Source organism: Somniosus microcephalus, chromosome 6, assembly GCF_052327205.1.
Source record: "Somniosus microcephalus isolate GS21.2 chromosome 6, FLI_Smic_1.0, whole genome shotgun sequence".
Classification (NCBI taxonomy): domain Eukaryota; kingdom Metazoa; phylum Chordata; class Chondrichthyes; order Squaliformes; family Somniosidae; genus Somniosus; species Somniosus microcephalus.
Window position 1 is genome coordinate 144,333,768 of NC_140992.1, and position 20,238 is coordinate 144,354,005.

Consider the following 20,238-nt stretch of genomic DNA (forward strand, 5'->3'; position numbering starts at 1 on the left):
TACTTCAATGAAGGAGGAAGACTCCGCGGATGAAGAAGGAATCAACTGAGTGCCTGGTGGTAAGGCCTTTACGAAAATGAGAATCAGTCTACACGCTGGATTGAAGGAACGGCATGCCAAGCTTCAGCTAGTTTCAAATGATGTTTCCTTGACTCCTATGTATATCTCATGTCAATGGAACTTACATCTGCTAATTGGACATTCTAAGTACATGTTTTTTCGCTAATTGCATGAAATGTACCAATCGCCCTTTTAAATTGTGTTCAATATAAAATAAGGCAAAACATTGTCCTAGGATGACTTAAAAGGAATTTTCATGTAGCACATGATTGTGAATCTCGTGAAATTAATGTGCTATTGTAACCTTATTAGTAACATTGACCAAATGCTGTCTAGATGCTCCGGCTCATTTTTTGGTCAAGAGGGGGTGTAATGGAATAGCCATATTCAGAAAAATTCACCATCCTATGAACAGAATTTTGACTTTATTAAAACATGACATACTGGGTCTGGAAGTCTGGAAGCCTTAACAATCAAAAGCTGTAAACAACATACAGAACTTTGAGATAAGATGGGTTGTTGACACTGAGATATAGGCCTTATTGAAGTAGAAAGTTAAAGGTTCCTAAAAGTCTGCAGCTTGGAAAGAACACAATATCCATACCCAGTATAAGTGTTATAAACCAACACTTCAGAAATAAATCACATAAATTAAAGAAACATGTGCCTTTATAAAAATGACATCAAGTAAAAGAAACACCTGACATGAAATGAAAAACGGGAGGCACCAACCATCACATTGTTTTTGTGTTGAACTTGGAACACCTAGAAGACACGAAGTCTGTGGTGCAACCAAGTTGAGTTGTTCTAAAGGCAAAATATATAAACAGGAGATTTTGATAAAAATGACAACAAATAGAACCACTGCTCCACATTGTTTTTATGATAAGTTTTAAACATCTAAAGGCCGAGACACCTACAGAGCAGACACAAGTCTGCTTGTGACAGCTGAACTGACGGTAAAAATAGTAGAGGTTAGCAGAAGAATGACTAGAGATAATTAGCTTACATTAGCAGAAAACTTCAAAGGATATATCTGAAAAAAGGTATAAATATAGAACTTTCAAATGGGAAGATAGATTCGCTGTTAAGGGGCAAAGCAATTCTCAGACTTCAGAGGCAGGCTCTGTAAGCCTACAACTCTTTGAGTCTCGGGTATCAAAAGTACTTGATTTTGGTGGATATCCTGAAATAAGACTAAGAAACATAAAAATGTAATGAAGTTAAGATTTGACAATAAGGATCTCTGATAATAAAAATTGTAAGTTTTCTGTATTTGGAACTGTTAATGTTGCAATTGAATCACCAGCTGTAAGTCACATGTTGGTTCTTTAATAATTCTATACTTTTTAGAATATTCTCTCATAGAACTTCTGTATCAATCTCGCAAACTCAATCTCTGTACACTCTTTCGTGAGGAGTTGCAGAATTCTGGAGGAGTTTTCTGGACCCTCATAATATCCAGAAGGTTACAGTCTAGTTAAACTTATTAAAAGTGCTACCTGGAGGATGGTAACATCTTCAGGTCGTTCTTTTCCTTTAGGAAGAGATAGTCTGAACCTTCAGACCCAATTAAGCATCTTTAGGATTCGGCTACCTCTAACTTTAGTTGAAGGTGAACGTCTGGGGAATATGCCTGATCTGGGGTAGCCCGAAAGGGGCTAGGACTAGTAACAATCCTTTCAGTTGGTGCCCAACGTGTGTGTTAACGAGTTGATACAGAACCTATACTTATATTTATATCTATCTTTATCTTGTAGATTGTTAATTATAGAAGGAGTGTTTTACTGACAGCGGTACTAAGACCCAGATTTAAGTCTCTAGAGATGACAAGTCCCTGATCAGGCCTTGTAGAACTTAAATCAGAACTCCCTCAATATACCATTGAGGTCTAGAAATTTCTTTTAAAGTTTATATTAAACCCTAACCGATGTTAGGTCCTGACGAAATGGCAAACCCTGTTGAAATTGGCCAAGTCTCTTTATTAGGAAATTCAAACGATTGCTTTATTACGGGAAATAATCCTATCCCTGTACCTCCACAAACCCAAGAGATAATTTTTGAAATAGAAGGCTTTGATGCCGACGGAGTCGTTAGAACTCATGGCACAATTGATGTTGATCCCCAGAACCAGGGGATACAGAATATCCTGTGGGATAATCAAACTAATACTCCAAATCCACTAAATTACTTAATGATAAGGTGCACACCTGCACAATTGGGAGGCCTAATGAACAGTGCCCAACAAGGTGGTGGCAACCATTGTCGAATAGTAGGACCCGGCGCAGCGTTTGCTCCTGGGGGCCATGGATTCCAGTTAAGGTGGCAAGCTCATGATGAAATAAATGACCACAATCTTCGAGAAAACTATAGACAGCTTAGAACCTATTATAATCAATGCCGACAGGCACTAGCTCAATCTTATCTAAATGCTGGATGTGTAATGATTACTGGTCCAGTAAGCCAACCCCAGCAAACACACGTTGTGCCCCAAGGTCAAGTAAACCTGAGCTCTATCTACACAATGTGTGGTAGACCGGGATACACCAGCCAGGAAAAAAACCTGCCAGATTCTAACGAACCTTGATAATTTGGAAACCTGTTGCCAAGATTGGAATGCCCAACACCTGAGGCAACTGCTACAAATGATACTAAGTTCAGATTCAATTCCCCCATTAAACCAGTGTAACAACTGGGTTCAAATATATGCCTATGTTCTCAGGACAACTCAGGGAGGGCATGTAATGGGTTCCATCAAGGAAATACTCACTAATACAGCCACAACTATAGGGCTGGTAGCTGCCTACAGATTAGGCAAAGTACTTACACAGGATAACTGGGACATTGTCCATGGTTGCCTGGCCAATCAATACCAAAATACACCCCTCAACCTTGCCTGTGAGAGTGCTCTAAATGATTATCGAGAAAACCAACAAAGATGGGATAATGTCAATCGCATTATCCAATTAAATCATGACCTCTTATGTCTACCCCAAACTAAACCTATAATGAGATCAGAAACTAGGGATAAAAAACCCGAAGAAGGTATTGGTACTCCAAAATTAGGACTGTATAGAAGCAACTCTCAAGTCCACCCCGCCCAGACACAAACCCGTGGCTCGGGACCCCCAAGAGGGTATTCCAGAAGGTTTCCACCCCCAACTCGCCCACAATATGAGAAATATTTCTCCCCGGAAAGATGGGATAGACGAGGGGCTAGACCTCGAAAGGAAAGTGAAGGACAGTGGACTCTTTATGGGGACAGCTTTTACACTGGCCAAAACTTTCAGAGAGCCATGGGAGGATAGAAGAAAACAGAAATGGGGATCAAAAAGATTCCCGGCAGAACCAATGTCCACCCCAATAGGAGGATCATCAAGGTAATAAATGGTCCGACAAACCCACTAAGGGATTTGGAAAAAATGATACCCCCAAGAGGGAGGAACAAAAATCAGTTAAAATAATTAAAGACAAAGCAGCAAATGAATCTCAGGATCCTGAGGATCAACAATCCCAGGATTGAAGGCCTGGCGCCCAGCCAGGGCCTCTTGAATTCCCCTATGCTATGTCAACCTTGCCCAAAAACACACAAGTGAAGGCCCTGTTTGATACGGGAGCTCATTACACTGTAAACATCCTGCAATTATAAAAACTAAGTGGGCAGTTTTGGGGAGCCCAATTTGTAAAAAAACATTAGGGGGATTCACACAAGACAAAATCAAAATAATTAATTTTTACAAAATACCTATTACTATATATGGAATCACGGTGACCCTAGATGTAGGACTGGTACCACAATTGGCCTGTTCTCTCATTATAGGACAACCAGACATGAAACATTACCTTAAAATCTCAACCAGACCTGTAGAAGCATCCACAGACCAGGATGACAGGGAAAAACATGTTCGGACACAACATGATCGAAATTGTCTCGAGGGGGGAGGCAAAGACCTCCAAAGCAACTCATTAATAGATACTACCCTTTTCTACAACGCTGTTGTAGCTAATTTGGGGCTACGTGGACCAGGTGATATTCTAGGTCGACACGATCCCAACAGAAGCCTTTGGAGTCAAATAAAACTCTGACCACGAGTGAATGGCAAAGTAAAAGAATGCTTTATTGCAGAGCTCTGGGAGAAGCAGCTATACACCCGGTGTGCAATCGCCACACTTCTCGTTTTGTACACTCAAGCCGCTTACCTTTATACAGAGGTCAAAACAACTTAGACGGTTGATTACATAATCCTAGCGACACCCCGTGACATCTAAAATGGTTACCTATTTTAAGCAAGCGATGGACCCTAGGTCTAAAACCTTTTTCGGGTCCTTTAACCGCAGACAGGAGAAGCAGAAGTCCAACCTATTTTCCGTCGCAAGGTGACCACAATCGTTCAATAACAAAACTGCAGCTGGCATTATCTCATCCCAGCCTACGTGCGAGTTCAGGGGGCCCCTTTGTCAACCAGTTTAATGTCAAGTATCCCGACAGTCTTTGCAAAGTCCTTAGTACTGAAATTCTCCTTAACAATCCCTCCTTTTGGTCCTGGATCACGATCTTCTTGGTCCAGCTGACCATCAATCTTCTTTCTTCACAGTGTTGTTCCTACAACCACTGACTCACCCGAGGGAAGGCAGTTGGTTCAGGTTGGTCCTCCTTGTCCTTTTCCATAAGCGATAGTTCATCCGCCTGAATCACACTGACTGGCATTACCGGTGTCATTGCCATTTTGCAACAAGCTCTCACTATAGTTAGCAGACAGCATATTGCAACACATATCGCAACGATGATAGCCAATGCATGCATTATCCAGGAACCCCATCCTGTTAGTCCTAGCCACTCCAACCATCCTTCTCCCGGATTGGTATGGACTCTCTTCACTTCATCCTTCATGTGGTTTACTAAGTTTGTGATATTTTCCGAACTATCAGGGATATAAGTACAGCACTCACTTCCTATCAAGACACAGGTTCCTCCTTGTGCTGCAAGGAGGTAATCTAAGGCCATACGATTTTGAAGGGCTACTGTTCTAATGGCTACCATTTCAGTACTCATTTCTGTTAAAGCTTCCCCAGTAACATTGGCAACTACCTCTATTAACCTTGCCAACTTCCTTGTTTCATCCATTAAGTTCATTATTCCATAGGGAGGGTTTATTACCCCAAAAAATCTTTGATAAGCTCCTAGCTCTCTTTTAATCTGGTATTTCTTAAATTCGTGGTGTTCCCCAATCTCATTCAAGAGGTGAATGTAGGGTACTACATAACCTAAGTAACACGAACCCGTCCAATTCCGGGGTAACCATGGATAGGCTCGGTGACCACATATAAAATATGTACCATTATAGGCTTGTAGACTATCTAGCCCAGGACTTGGGTTACTTGGATCCTGCTCTTGATTGAATGTGCTGGGTCCCGTTAGGATAACGGACTCCGTGTACCCCGGCCGGGGGGGAATCAGAATCCTATTTGCCTGGGACGTCCCGCTCGGCCCGGTGGTACAGTTAATGATCTTATAGCAGCTACTGCTTCCTACCGGGACCCCACCCTTCTCTAGGTTACGCATAATACACACTCCCGTACGTGGGTTTCCCATTCCACTGGTATTTGTTAGTATCAGAAAAGGGGGGTTTACACTGGTATTATAGGATGTATAATACCATCCCTCAAACTCGGTCATTTCATAACCCGCTGTCCTTAGGGCGGAACAACTCATTCCAGTAAAAGGGTTCCGTCGGATTGCACCCCTGGTGGCAGTACGGTTTCCGACTGCCTCCTCACACGGTACGTTAGTTTGGTTCTGGTGGTGCATCCATAGCAGCATTTGAGTAACATTAAAGGCCACCGGACGAAGGGGTATCCCACCCCTACTATGTATCGGGATGTGGATACAGACCCAACAGCTGGACTGCTCCCTTTTCTTAGCATACTCGTAGGACATATAAACAAAGGTATTTACGTGTAAATTACGCTTACACTGCGGTCTGCCCCGGGTTACCGTAACAATGCATATTATCGCAACTAAACATATTACGGTCTTCATTTTCAATTTTAAGTAAGGACTGCCTGTCTGAAACTGGCTTATGGTTTCTCTGGCCCTCCCGATAACACTCTTGTAACAACGCGTTAAGATAAAAGCACACAAGCACAGCCGATGCAATAAGCCACAAAATAAATGCCCACACAGGCAAACAGATCAAAGTATCAGGCATTAATCAGCTGATGTTGACCTGGAAAATAATACAAGGGTGTATTAGTAGTAACTTCTATGCACACCCCTTCTGAGGTAGGTTAAAGCTTAAAACTTAAAACGGGTGTTGGATGTCAGCAGGTCAGAACGATCCAAACACCATAACAGAGCTCGCATAACCGCAGTCACCTTTCCAAGGCCGAGTACGAGTTCTGTAACCCCGAATCATAATATGATCGAGCTCTCAGTCGAGATGGAGAGTGAGGAAATTGAATCAGAGACTAAGGTCCAGAACTTAAATAAAGGGAATTACGAGGGTATGAGACGGGAATTGGGTAAGATTGATTGGGTGGTGTTTCTGGGGGGATTGACAGTGGATAGACAATGGCAAGCATTCAAAGATAGAATGGAAGAATTCCAGAACATGTTTATACCGGTTTGGCATAAAAATAAACCTAAAAAGGTGGCTCAACCGTGGATAACGAGGGAAATTAGGGACAGCATAAAATCAAAAAAAAGGGCATATCAACTGGCAAAAAAAAGCACCAGACCGGAAGATTGGGGGCAGTACAGGATACAGCAAAAGAGGACAAAGGGATTAATCAGGAAGGGGAAAATAGAATACGAAAGTAAACTTGCAGCAAACATAAAGACAGACTGCAAAAGCTTTTATCGGTATATCAGGAGGAAAAGACTGGTAAAATCCCAAGTCGGTCCCTTGCAGTCCGATTCGGGAGAATATATAATGGAGAATAAGGAAATGGCTGACCAATTAAACTCATACTTTGGTTCTGTATTCACAAAGGAGGACACAAATAACCTCCCAGGAATATCGGCAAACATAGGGACTAATGAGAGGGAGGAGCTGACAGAAATTAGTATCTCTAGGGATATGGTGTTGGGTAAGTTGAGGGGACTGAAGGCCGACAAATCCCCGGGGCCTGATAAACTACATCCTAGGGTACTTAAGGAGGTGGCCCTGGAGATAGCAGATGCTCTAAGGATCATCTTCCGGAACTCCATTGACTCGGGAACAGTACCCGTGGATTGGAGGGTAGCTAATGTTACCCCAATATTTAAAAAGGGGGGTAGAGAGAAAGCAGGGAATTATAGACCAGTAAGCCTTACATCGGTTGTGGGCAAAATGCTAGAGTCCATTATTAAGGATAAAATAGCGGAGCACTTGACAAATGGGGAAAGGATCGGACAGAGTCAACATGGATTTACAAAGGGTAAATCGTGTTTGACTAATCTGCTGGAATTTTTTGAGGAAGTAACTGGTAAAATAGATGGGGGAGAGCCAGTGGATGTGGTGTACCTTGACTTCCAGAAAGCCTTCGATAAGGTTCCACACAAAAGATTATCATGCAAAATTAAGGCTCATGGGATTGGTGGCAAAGTATTAACGTGGATAGAGAACTGGCTGGCGGATAGAAAACAGAGAGTTGGAATAAACGGCTCGTTTTCGGAGTGGCAGGCAGTGACCAGCGGGGTGCCGCAAGGATCTGTCCTGGGACCCCAGCTGTTCACAATATATATAAATGATCTGGATCAGGGAATTGGATGCAATATTTCCAAATTCGCTGACGACACTAAACTAGGAGCAGGGGTGGGCTCTGATGAGGATGTCAGGAGGCTACAGTGCGATTTGGACAGGTTGGGGGAATGGGCGGATACGTGGCAGATGCACTATAATGTGGATAAATGCGAGGTTATCCACTTTGGGGGTAAAAACAGGAGGGTAGATTATTATCTAAATGGCAATAGATTGGGAGATGGGGAAGTGCAGAGGGACCTGGGTGTTCTTGTGCACCAGTCACTGAAGGAGAGCATGCAGGTGCAACAGGCGATTAAGAAGGCAAATGGTATGTTGGCCTTCATATCAAGGGGGTTCGAGTATAGGAATAGGGATACCTTACTACAGCTGTACAAGGTGCTGGTGAGACCGCATCTGGAGTATTGTGTACAGTTTTGGTCGCCCCATCTGCGGAAGGATGTTCTTGCCATGGAAAGAGTGCAGCGGCGATTCACCAGGCTGATACCTGGAATGGCGGGAATGACCTACGAGGAGAGATTGAATAGTTTGGGCTTGTACTCACTGGAGTTTAGAAGATTGAGAGGGGATCTCATCGAAACATATAAAATTATGGCAGGCCTGGACAGGCTGAATTCAGAGAGAATGTTTCCAATGGCAGGGGAGCACAGAACCAGGGGCCACAGTCTAAAAATAGCGGGCAAATCATTTAAAACAGAGATGAGGAAGAATTTCTTCACTCAAAGAGTGGTGAGCCTGTGGAATTCCCTGCCACAGAGGGCTGTGAAGGCTAATTCAATAAATATTTTCAAGAGAGAATTGGATATATTTCTGGAGGCTAAGGGGATTAAGGGTTACGGAGAAAAGGCGGGGACGGGGTACTGAACTGGTAAGATCAGCTAAGATCTCAGACGAAGATCAGCCATGATCTCATTGAATGGCGGAGCAGGCTCGAAGGGCCGAATGGCCTACTCCTGTTCCTATCTCTATGTTTCTATGTTTCTATGAAGCGTAATCCTTATGCCTTAACCAAACAGTATCAATTCTCAATCTGCGTTGTACGCCCCTACAGATTGAGTCCTTAACACAATACCTTAACAACTTTAATCTTAATTTTATGCTGGTTACATTCATTTAGTCAGTCTTTTCTTTCGTGGTTTCACTCTCCCCGGTAGTCTCCGTCTCAGGAGGCTCCAGGGATGACTTTGGCTCATATATCTTTAGCTGTGTCCAATGTTTCCACACTCCCTTTCCCCGTATGTCTAGACAGGCGCAAGTATCTCCGCTAATAATAACTTCGTAAGGCCCATTCCATTTGGGAGCAAAGCCTGATTTGGTTGGTAATACCTTTAGCATTACCCTAGTTCCCGCTGTAGGGACTTCTGGTAACGGGAAGGGGCATTCCTTCTCGTCCTGCTCCCTCTGACGGTACCTTACCTGCGTCCGCATTTCTTTTAGTTGTTTACTCATTTCTTGGACATATCGCCGTAGCTTGTCCTTTAAGGGGCCTACATCCACCCCTCCCGTAATTATGCCTTCTGGCAATTGCATTGCTCGTCCTGTCATAAGTTCATACGGGGCAAGGCCTGTGGTACGATTACAGGTGGCTCGTAATTTCATCAGAATGATAGGTAACACTTCCACCCATGTTTTTCCCGATTCCTGCATGGCCTTAGCCAGCGCATTTTTTAATGTTCGGTTCATTCTTTCTACCATCCCCGAGCTCTGGGGATGGTAGGGTATATGAAACTTTTGCTTAATTCCCATTAACTGGCACATATGTTTGACCACACCTCCTGTGAAGTGGGTTCCTTGATCCGAATCTATCTGGAGGGGCATTCCCCAACGTGGGATTACCTCCTCCGCCAAGATTCGAGCAACTGTAGTGGCCGTACAATTTCTGGTGGGAAAGGCCTCCACCCATCTTGTGAATTGATCAATGATTACCAAGCAATACGTCTTACCCTTTGACATGGGTAGGGGCCCCGTAAAATCAATTTGTAAGTGCTCCCATGGCCCTCGGGGCCTGGGTTGGTGTCCTAATCTAATCTTAACCGGTCTTCCTGGGTTATGCTGAGCGCACACGATGCATCGTTGACAATACTTAGCAATGTCCCGCCCCATACCCTTCCACCACCACTCCTTACCTAAAGTCTGTTGCATCGCCTCCTTTCCAGAGTGGCTTAATCCATGGTGTATTTCGAGTAGGGTATTCTGTATACACTCGGGGGCCATTACCTTGTTATTTATTCGCCATACTCCGTCTGCTGTTGGTCTGGCTCCTTGTTCTTTCCATCTTTGCCTTTCACTAGGTAATATATCCTCGTGTAGCTCAGCGATACTAATTTCATTTCCTGGGCTATCTACACTGGCTACAGGTTCCTCGGGTTCCCATCCTAAGGCTAACTCCGCGGATTGTTTCGCTATCTGCTTTCCTTCCTTCCGTTCTAGGTTTGCTTCTTTCCGTTCCAAGATCAGGGCTGCCTGAGCTGCCCTGTCAGCTGCCTGGTTGCCCATATAACCCGTCCATTCTGGACTGTCTCTGGCTGGTTCTTTTTGGTGTGCTTTAATCTTTATTACTGCGACCTGTTTAGGCTTATTACTCGCTTCCAGGAGGGCTTCGATTCTTTCCTGATGTCTTATGGGGGTTCCTCCGGTAGTTACAAATCCCCGTCTGCCCCATGCAGTCATGTAGTCATGGACTACACCGAACGCATATCGGCTATCTGTATATATATTTACAATTTTATTCTCGGACTCTTCTAATGCTACTGTCAGAGCCACTAGTTCTGCTACTTGGGCTGACAAGCCTCCTTCAAGTCTCCCCGATCGTACAGTTCTCATCTGACTTTACTACAGCCCAGCCCGTACGAGGCTGTCCGTCTATATATTTTCGGGACCCGTCTACGTACAGGGTCTCTTCAGCCCCTGGTAACGGAGTGTCTTTTATCTTGTCTCCCTCTAAGTCAGCATCTACATCTCCACAATCATGGGGAATACCCGACCCCAATACTCCTTCAGCCGGGTTTTCCCTTGCGTCTCTGACTATTGTTACTGCTTTACTGGGAGGGAGGAGAACAGCCTCCCATTTCGCCCGTCTCAAGTGTGAGACTGATCGCAATTTTCTGGTATTTAACATTTCTACCAAAGTATGCTTTGTGTGGAGAATAATATCTCCTGTCATTACAACGGGCTCGCTAATTTTTACGGCCCAAGCTGCACAATCTAGAGCGGCTATGCAGCGCGAGAGTCCCGATACTACTGGTCCTTCTGCAGTGGAATAGTATGCTACGGGTCTACGTTTATCTCCATGCTCCTGGGTGACTACGGCCGAATAAAATCCTTCCTCATTATCGCAGTGTATGTGGAAGGGTTTGTTCATATCTGGGAGTCCTAGTCCTGGGGCTGATATCAGATCTCGTTTAAGTTGGGTATAAGCTTGTTCCTGCTCAGGACCCCATTCAATGGGGTCCAGGGCAGGCTTACCCCCTTTTACCAATCGCTGTATGGGTTCCGCTGTTTTTGCGAACCCCAGGATGAAGTTTCGGCTGTAATTAAAAAGCCCCAGTACTTTCCTTACTCCTCTTACTGTTACCGGTCTAGGCATGGTTTGTATTGCCCCTTTTCTATCTGCGGGCATCTCCTTTACCCCTTGTGAGATAAGGTGTCCTAAATATAAGACCTGGGTTTTGCCTATTTGTGCCTTTTTGGGGCTGACCTTCAGTCCTCCCTCCCCTAAGGTCTTTAGGACTGCACCGAGTGCAGTCTTATGTCCCTCTTTTGTAGTGGACGCTATGAGTATATCGTCCACATACTGGAGGGTGGTACTCCCAAGTGGGAGTTCCACTTTTTGGAGAATGTCACACATGACCTGGTGAAAGATCGCTGGACTGTTATGGAACCCTTGGGGAAGTCGGGTCCATGTATATTGCTTGTCGCCTACTGTGAAGGCAAACTTTTCTTGAGACCCCGGGTCTAATGGCAGAGCCCAGAACCCGTTAGCTATGTCTAGCACAGTAAAGATCTTATGCCCCGGGTCTAACCCATTTAATATCGTGGAGGGGCTAGCAACTATGGGGTGTAACTTTGGGGTTACCTTATTTAGGGCGGTGTAATCTATTGTAAGCCTGAAGCTCCCGTCAGGTTTTCCCACTGGCCAGGTCGGGGAGTTAGTGGTGCTGGTTGTTTCCCTTAGAATACCTCGCTCCACTAACCCTTTTACTATCTCTATTACTGCTTTACGGGCTTCTGGCTTTATGGGGTACTGACGATGGGGTTTATGCTCTGGTCCAGGCACTATGATAGGGTCCATGTTGACCCTACCAGTGTCCAGCTTGTTCGCCGCCCAGGTGCCCTCCACAGAGTTACAAATGTCTTCATATTCTGGTAGCGGTGGGTTGGACCACGTATTTATTGCTGCTACTCCTAACGTTGTCGTGTGGCCCGTTAAGCACCCCACATCTTGGGTCTTTCCACTTACATCTGGCCAGGTTAACTTACCCTTTCCACAATCTACAAGTACCTGGTACTCTCTTAACAGGTCATTACCCATTATAGTCCCTTCATTATTTTTACATACATAAAAGCTCATGGGGATATAACGCCCATTTATTTCTACTACTTGCGGGATGCTGCGGAAGGCTGTGACACCTTCACCGCCCACCCCAGTAATTACCGCACTTTTCTTTGTTACAGGGAGGGGGAGGTTGGTTATAGATATTGCTGCTCCTGTGTCCACTAACATCTCACATGGTCGGCCCCCTATTAGTGCAGACACATATATTCGCCCCCCTTTTTTTCTTCCTCCCTGCATGGGGGCCACCGAATATCATTCTTGTTGTCATTTGAGATAACTTTGCCATTTCTTAAAATCCTCATACTGAGCAGTTGGGACGGTCATCTCAGCATCCTTTAGGCTTCCTGTCTCCTTTAGCCTTTGATAACATGTGAGTGCCAAGTGCCCCTTTTTCCCACAATAACTACACTCCTTCAACGGTTTTGGTTGCTTACAGTCTCTAATAAAGTGTCCTACCTTACCACAATTGTGGCAAACGCCTTTCGGTTTTGTCCCTGACCCGACATTGTCGGATTGGACTGCACTTACTCTCTCCTTCTTCACTTGCACCTCTTCCTTCTCCCTGGCCTATAATCCGTCAACGCCACATGCCCATTCAACTATCTCATCATATACTCTGGTAGTCAGTACTCCTAGTTTTAGGATTGCCTGATGGGGGGGGGACAGCCCATCTTTAAATGCCTGGATAAAGGCTGGGTCTGTTCTCACCGCGTTTGGCTGTCCAGAGGATTCTCCGTAGACGGCGAACAATCGTTCCCCGAATTCTGAAGAGCCCTCTCCTTTCTTTTGTTTACACGCCGTTATTTTATTCCAATTTGTGGGGGCCTCTCCTAACACCCCTTGTACTGCTATTTTGTATAACTGGAAGGCGGGAGTCATTTCTTCCTTATTCATTTTTAGTGGGCATTGATTCACCCATCTTCCGTTGCGGTAGTCTGTGTTGGCATTGCCAGCGCCTTGGTTTTCAGGCACCAACCGCCATCTGTCCACGGGGCATGCTGCCTGCACTAATTGGTGTACGTCCCTAAGGTGGAGGGGATGACCCTGCCAAACTGAATCCAGCTCCGCCCAAAATTTAGTGTTAGAACTCCGGGTCTGTAGTTTTCCCAGACGGCTCATAACGGCTTCCTTTTCACCTGGGGTAAATGCTTTCCAATCTGCTCTTCCCCTATTAGCAACCACTAGGTCATTCAGTGGGTCTTGCCTTGTCACTGGTGCTACATTATAAACTGGGGGTGCGCTGGGGTTGGTATAGGGGGGCAGAGCTTCTTCTCTCCCTATCTCTCCCCAGGTTTGTCGGTTATATTCTCCCAGCCATTGTTGTTGTCCTTCATTAACTCCTTTGAGGATTTCTATTTGCTTTTTACATCCCTCACACTCTGTTCGGAGGTTATCTATCTGAAGTTGTTTTCCCTTAAGACTCACCGCTGCCTTTTCTGCCTGTTCTATCAATCCTGCCAATTGATGAACCAACAGTACTCCTGCTTTTTTAGTTCTTCCCTTTTTCTGTGTGTCCCACCATGACCGCTGTCAGTCCAAACCTTTGGATACGTCCCACCCGTCTTTCTGCATTCTTTCAATAAGGGTACATCTATCCGTCATAAAAGTATCGATGAGGGAGCCCGGGGGCCCCCGCTTCAGATCCTTACTCGACATTATGTCCCTTGGTCACTATCTTCGGCCCCCCGATTCTGAGAACACAAATACCTTTCTCTCGGGGTCCGTCACGTGTAGGTAAAGGTTGGTCCGGCTCCTTTACCCCTCCTCTCTTCCAGTTCTCCTCCTAGGCTATACCTGGTTTCCCTGGAAATACAAGAAATAATGCAGTCTTACGGTTGTTAGTATCCTAGCACAATTTTACATATGCCATCTCACCTCTCTTTTGTTCTTTTAGATCACTCGAGCGTGTGTCCGCTTGATCAGGGCGGCCAGTCACTCGGTGACCCTGCTCGCAGCGCCAATTGTTGTAGCTAATTTGGGGCTACATGGACCAGGTGATATTCTAGGTCGACACGATCCCAACAGAAGCCTTTGGAGTCAAATAAAACTCTGACCACGAGTGAATGGCAAAGTAAAAGAATGCTTTATTGCAGAGCTCTGGGAGAAGCAGCTATACACCCGGTGTGCAATCGCCACACTTCTCGTTTTGTACACTCAAGCCGCTTACCTTTATACAGAGGTCAAAACAACTTAGACGGTTGATTACATAATCCTAGCGACACCCCGTGACATCTAAAATGGTTACCTATTTTAAGCAAGCGATGGACCCTAGGTCTAAAACCTTTTTCGGGTCCTTTAACCGCAGACAGGAGAAGCAGAAGTCCAACCTATTTTCCGTCGCAAGGTGACCACAATCGTTCAATAACAAAACTGCAGCTGGCATTATCTCATCCCAGCCTACGTGCGAGTTCAGGGGGCCCCTTTGTCAACCAGTTTAATGTCAAGTATCCCGACAGTCTTTGCAAAGTCCTTAGTACTGAAATTCTCCTTAACAACGCCATCCAAATCAATGTGGAAAGATAGACATCAAACCCCACCCACTTGATGTTGGCTGGCACAAACCTAAAAAACAGTGGCCTATTCAAGACCACAAAGGAAAAATAGATCTCCTAACAACGTTCAAAGAACTAACAGTACAAGGTGTCTTAATCAAAATGGCATCTAGAACTAATTCACCATTGTTTGGTGTTGCTAAACCAGATGGGAGGTGGAGATTAGTGGTCGATTATACAGCCTTAAATAAGGTAACGGCCCCACATACTGAACAACAGCAAAATTCCACAGCCCTCCTCTCTGGAATCACGAGGGAAAAATATAAATCTTGTATTGATCTAGCAAACGGCTTCTGGTCACATTCAATCGCAAAAGCTGATTGGCCAAAAACTGCGATGACTGGACCTGATGGTTATCAGTATTGCTGGACCAGGTTGCCCCAGGGATTTCAAAACAGTCCCATTCTCTTTTCAACCCACATCATTGATCTTTTAAAAGACCTACCTAACGTCAATTCATATCTGGACGATATATATCTGTCACATGAGAATCTCCAATAGGACTTGAAAGCCATTGATAGTGTTTTATCCAGACTTATAAATGCTGGGTACTTAATCAACATAAAAAAGAGTCAACTAGTTAGGGAAAAGGTAGATTCTCTGGGCCTGTGAATAACTGGAAACGGTAGAGGATTAACTCAATCCTATAAAGAAAAATTAGCCACCATTCAATATCCTTAAACACTGAAAAATCTGCAAGCATGTTTAGGACTCCTGAATTTTGCTCGATCCTTTATGCCAAGCTCTCAGCACCGCTGTATGCTAGAGAGGGCGAAGCAGCAAAAGGACAATTCATATTTTCACCAGACGATTACTCAAAATTGCAACAATTATGCCGAGAGGTAAAAAAGACATAGAGCTGGAACAGAGGGACTTACAAGTTCCCCTCAATATTTATCTCAGGTCATCACCTAAAGTGGCAGTTGCAGTTTTCTATAATGAAAAGAGAATAGTGCTCATTCAGTTCCATTCATTTAACTTTTCCAATGTCGAAAGGAGGTACATTAAAAAAGAAAGGGTCATGACTATGGTAGTCCAATACCTCATCAAGCCACGAACCCTTCAAGGGAAGTACCCCATTACCATCTATAATTAGATTCCAGATTTAAGATCAGTATTGAGGATGGCCTCTGATGAAAAAAGAGCCACCCAGATCTGATAAGATAAATGGGCATCGTTCTTGAATGATCCTACACTCATTTTTAAACTCCTCTCCCCGGAAATGGACTTAGAGCATCTCTCCATCATGGAGGATGATGATACGGAGGAGAGAATCAGACAAATACCTATGAGGCCGCTTACAGAGTACCATCAAATCATTTACTGTGATGGATCATCAATGACGAATAAAAAAGATACATCCCAACTGTAAGAGTCATGAAAGTTTAAGAAAGAAAATACTTTAAAATATTGGTTAAATAGTATAATACAGTTAATTTACCTGACTGACTTATTGTATTGAGAAACCCCCTATTTTCTTGTTCCAGTAGTATAGTCTGAGATACCCCCTTTATTCTTGCTATAATGGTACAGTCCTTAAGATTGTCACATGGTATCCAGCCATTTTACAGTTCAAGCTGCACGAGGCTGGAGAGAAGGTAAAGGCTTTTGAGGGCTGGAGCAATACAGTTTTTGACTGTGTTCATTTAAACGTGTTTTGCTTTGTAATTCTGTTTGTAAGGTGTTACAGTAAACAGTTTAAAGACAAAGTTACGTTTTGGAACGTTTTATTTCGACACGCGTCTACTCGTTGTTAAAAGCCTCAAAGCTCAGTGGCTGCATGTTTGGAAATTACGAAGCGCCACTACACCAACAATCCTCAGTTGGGATGGGGATAGTAATATGAACATTTCGAGATTCCTATTCTTTTTATCCAGAAGAATTACTGTTCATACCTCTTGGCCATAAGACAGCGCAATATGCTGAATCCGCAGCATTACGGTATGCTTTAGAAAAGGCAGACCATATTAAACCCACACTAAACTGTACGGATAGTGAATTTGTAAAAGAGGATATAACCAAGATCTAGTTTTCTCGTAACCAACAAATTTTACCAATCATAAAGGTAAACCCATAAAATATAAGTCATTGTGGGAAGACACTCTGTTTGAGAATGGAGAAAGAGAATTGTCAGGTAATTCATGTAAACGGGCATGCCACTGGGACAGTACACTCAAATGGAAGCAGCCTTGAAGATGAACAAGTGAAACGTTTGGGCTGCATGACACCCCCTCGAGAATATTAATGTAATCACTCGGGCAGAACGGGCAGCTAATCAGGATGAGGAACTGATTCAGCTATTAGACCCAACAAAAGAGAATCCACCAGGATATCAAGCAAAGTACCATTACTCGGAAACCCATATGGGTATTGTGCTAGTTAAGTTGCCCAAGGGAAACCGAGAAGTACCCCCGAGATTCAAACGAGAACAGTTTGTAAAAGAAGCTCACGAGGGCATAGGTCAAGCACATTGTGGTGTCAGAAAAACATTCTGCTAATTGACTGCCTTATATTGGTGGCCAGGCATGCTTAAGGCCTATAAAACTTAAGTGGCAAATTGTGAGCCATGCTATTTAACCAATAAGTCATCACTAATTAAGCCACCACCATTGGCTCCTGTGAAAGCTGATGAGCCAATGGGGAAATTCTTTATTGACTTTATTGGACCACTTCCCCCGTCTTTGGGGTACAGAAATGATCTCATTTGTGTAGATGGATGCACTTCCTTCTGCTGGCTGGTCCCCACAAAAACTGTTTCTGAAAACGCACTAGTCAAGGCTATTTCTGACATAATTACTGTAGCTGGTGCACCCAAAATCTTACACTCCGATCAAGGCGTGTATCCAAAGTATTCAAAGACTACTGCGAACAAAGGGGGATTGGGTTAGAGCACAGCACGCCACGTCAAAAAAGCTACTGGTCAAACTGTTGAGAATCAGGGGGAATAAGTGGACCACCAGCATTTCGGAGGTGCAGCTATCACTTAATAATTTGCTCGCATCTGCATCAGGGACAGTGTCCCCTAAAACCCCATATTATCTGATGTATGGAGTTGAGATGCATACACTGCTTACTCTTAGTTCTTTTATTGCCTCTACACTCTCTGAGTCCTTGACCTGACAGCGACAGTTAGATTTAAAAAAGAAATAACAGAGGAGATTCATCGAATTGATCAGAGGATAAGGGAGGCAAACAGGCAGAAAAAATTGACAAACAAAGCATGGCAACCCCTAGTAGGAGAATGGGTACAGGAAAAGAAGTTCGAACAAAAAGCTGGTTTAAGACCAAAGTGGAAAAAACCTGTTCAAATACATTCTGTTATTAACGAAAGAACAGTGAAAATACATATTAATCAGCTGAATGGCAAGCATATTGTTAAAATTGTCTCCATAGAAAATCTCAAAAGATGTCCTGCGGGATACCGAAATGCAGGAACAATACAAGGTGCAGTCGTCCACTATCTTTCAAGAGCTAGCTTGGGGCACGACAGAGGAAATGGATGTGATTGAATTACTGACGACGGTCAGTCAGACGACGTCGCTCGTTGGCTCCTCCACACGATGCTTGGCAATGATCAGGAATTGGATTCGCGAAAAGCAACAACCAAAACAAGGAAAGGTCAATGAGTTACTTCAACGAATGAGGAAGACTCTGTAGATGAAGAAGGAATCAACTGAGCGCCTGGTGGTAAGGCCTTTACAAAAATGAGAATCAGTCTACATGCCGGATCGAAGGAACAGCGTGTCAAGCTTCAGCTAGTTTCAAATGATGTCTCCTTGACTCGTATGGATATCTCATGTCTACGGAATGTACACCTGCCAATTGGACATTCTAAGTAAATGTTTTTTCGCTAATTGCATGACAATGTACCAATCATCCTTTTAAATTGTGTTCAATATAAAATAAGGCAAATCATTGTCCTAGGATGACTTAAAAGGAATTTTCATGTAGCACATGATTGTGAATCTCATGAAATTAATGTGCTGTTGTAACCTTATTAGTAACATTGACCAAATGCTGTCTAGATGCTCCAGCTCATTTTTTGGTCAAGAGGGGGATGTGAAGGAATAGCCATATTCAGAAAAATAAACCATTCTATAAACAGAATTTTGACTTTATTAAAACATGACATACTGGGTCTGGAAGTCTAGAAGCCTTAACAATCAAAAGCTGTAAACAGCATATAGGCTTTTGATATAAGATGGTTTGTTGACACTGAGACAATGGCCTTATTGAAGTAGAAAGTTAAAGGTTCCTAAAAGTCTGGAGCTTGGAAAGAACAGAATATCCATACCCAGTTTAAGTGTTACAAACCAACACTTCAGAAATAAATCACATAAATTAAATAAACATGTGTGCCTTTGTAAAAATGACATCAAGTAAAAGTAACACCTGACATCAAATGAAACACGGGAGGCACCAGCCATCACATTGTTTTTGTGTTGAACTTGGAACACCTAGGAGACACGAAGTCTGTGGTGCAACCAGTTGAGATGTTCTCAATGCAAAAGATACAAACAGCAGAATTTGATAAAAATGACATCAATTAGAACCACTGCTCACATTGTTTTTATGATAAGTTTTGAACTTCTAAAGGTAGAGACACCTACACAGCAGACACAAGTCTGCTTGCAACAGCTGAACTGACTGTAAGAATAGCAGGGGTCAGCAGAAGAATGACTAGAGATAATTAGCTTACATCGGCAGAAAACTTCAAAGGATATACCACTGAAAAAAGGTATAAATATAGAACTTTCAAATGGGAAGATAGATTCGCTGTTAAGGGGCAAAGCAATTCTCAGGCTTCAGAGGTAGGCTCTATAAGCCTACAACTCTTTGAGTCTTGGGTTTAAAAGTTTTTGATTTTGGTGGATATCCTGGAATAAGACTAAGAAATGTTAAAATGTAACAAAGTTAAGATTTGAGAATAAGGATCTCTGATAATAAAAATTGTAATTTTCTGTATTTGGAACTGTTAATGTTGCAATTGAATCACCAGCTGTAAGTCACATGTCGGTTCTTTAAAAAATCAATATTTTTTTAGAATTGTCTCACATAGTACCTCTGTATCAAACTCGCGAACTCAATCTCTGTACATTCTTTGGTAAGTAGTTGCAGAATTCTGGAGGAGTTTACCAGACCCTCATAATATCCAGAAGGTTACAGTCTAGTTAAACTTATTAAAAGTGCTATCTGGAGGACGGTAACATCTTCAGGTCATTCCTTTTCTTTAGGGAGAGATAATCTGAACCTTTAGACCCAATTAAGTGTCTGTAGGATTTAGCTACCTCTAACTTTAGTTGAAGGTGAACGTCTGGGGAATACGCCT

The 20,238-nt window shown here is 43.5% G+C and overlaps 1 long non-coding RNA gene across 1 annotated transcript; it reads right to left on the minus strand.

Annotated features, from left to right (window-relative positions):
• Nucleotides 1–4,153: 4,153 nt before the first annotated feature.
• LOC147116116 (uncharacterized) lies at nucleotides 4,154–14,846 on the minus strand. The gene is made up of 2 exons (XR_015078748.1): nucleotides 14,233–14,846; nucleotides 4,154–6,287 (listed from the first exon to the last, which is right to left on the minus strand). It is a non-coding gene; the product is annotated as an uncharacterized LOC147116116 (long non-coding RNA).
• Between the last annotated feature and the right edge of the window lie 5,392 nt (nucleotides 14,847–20,238).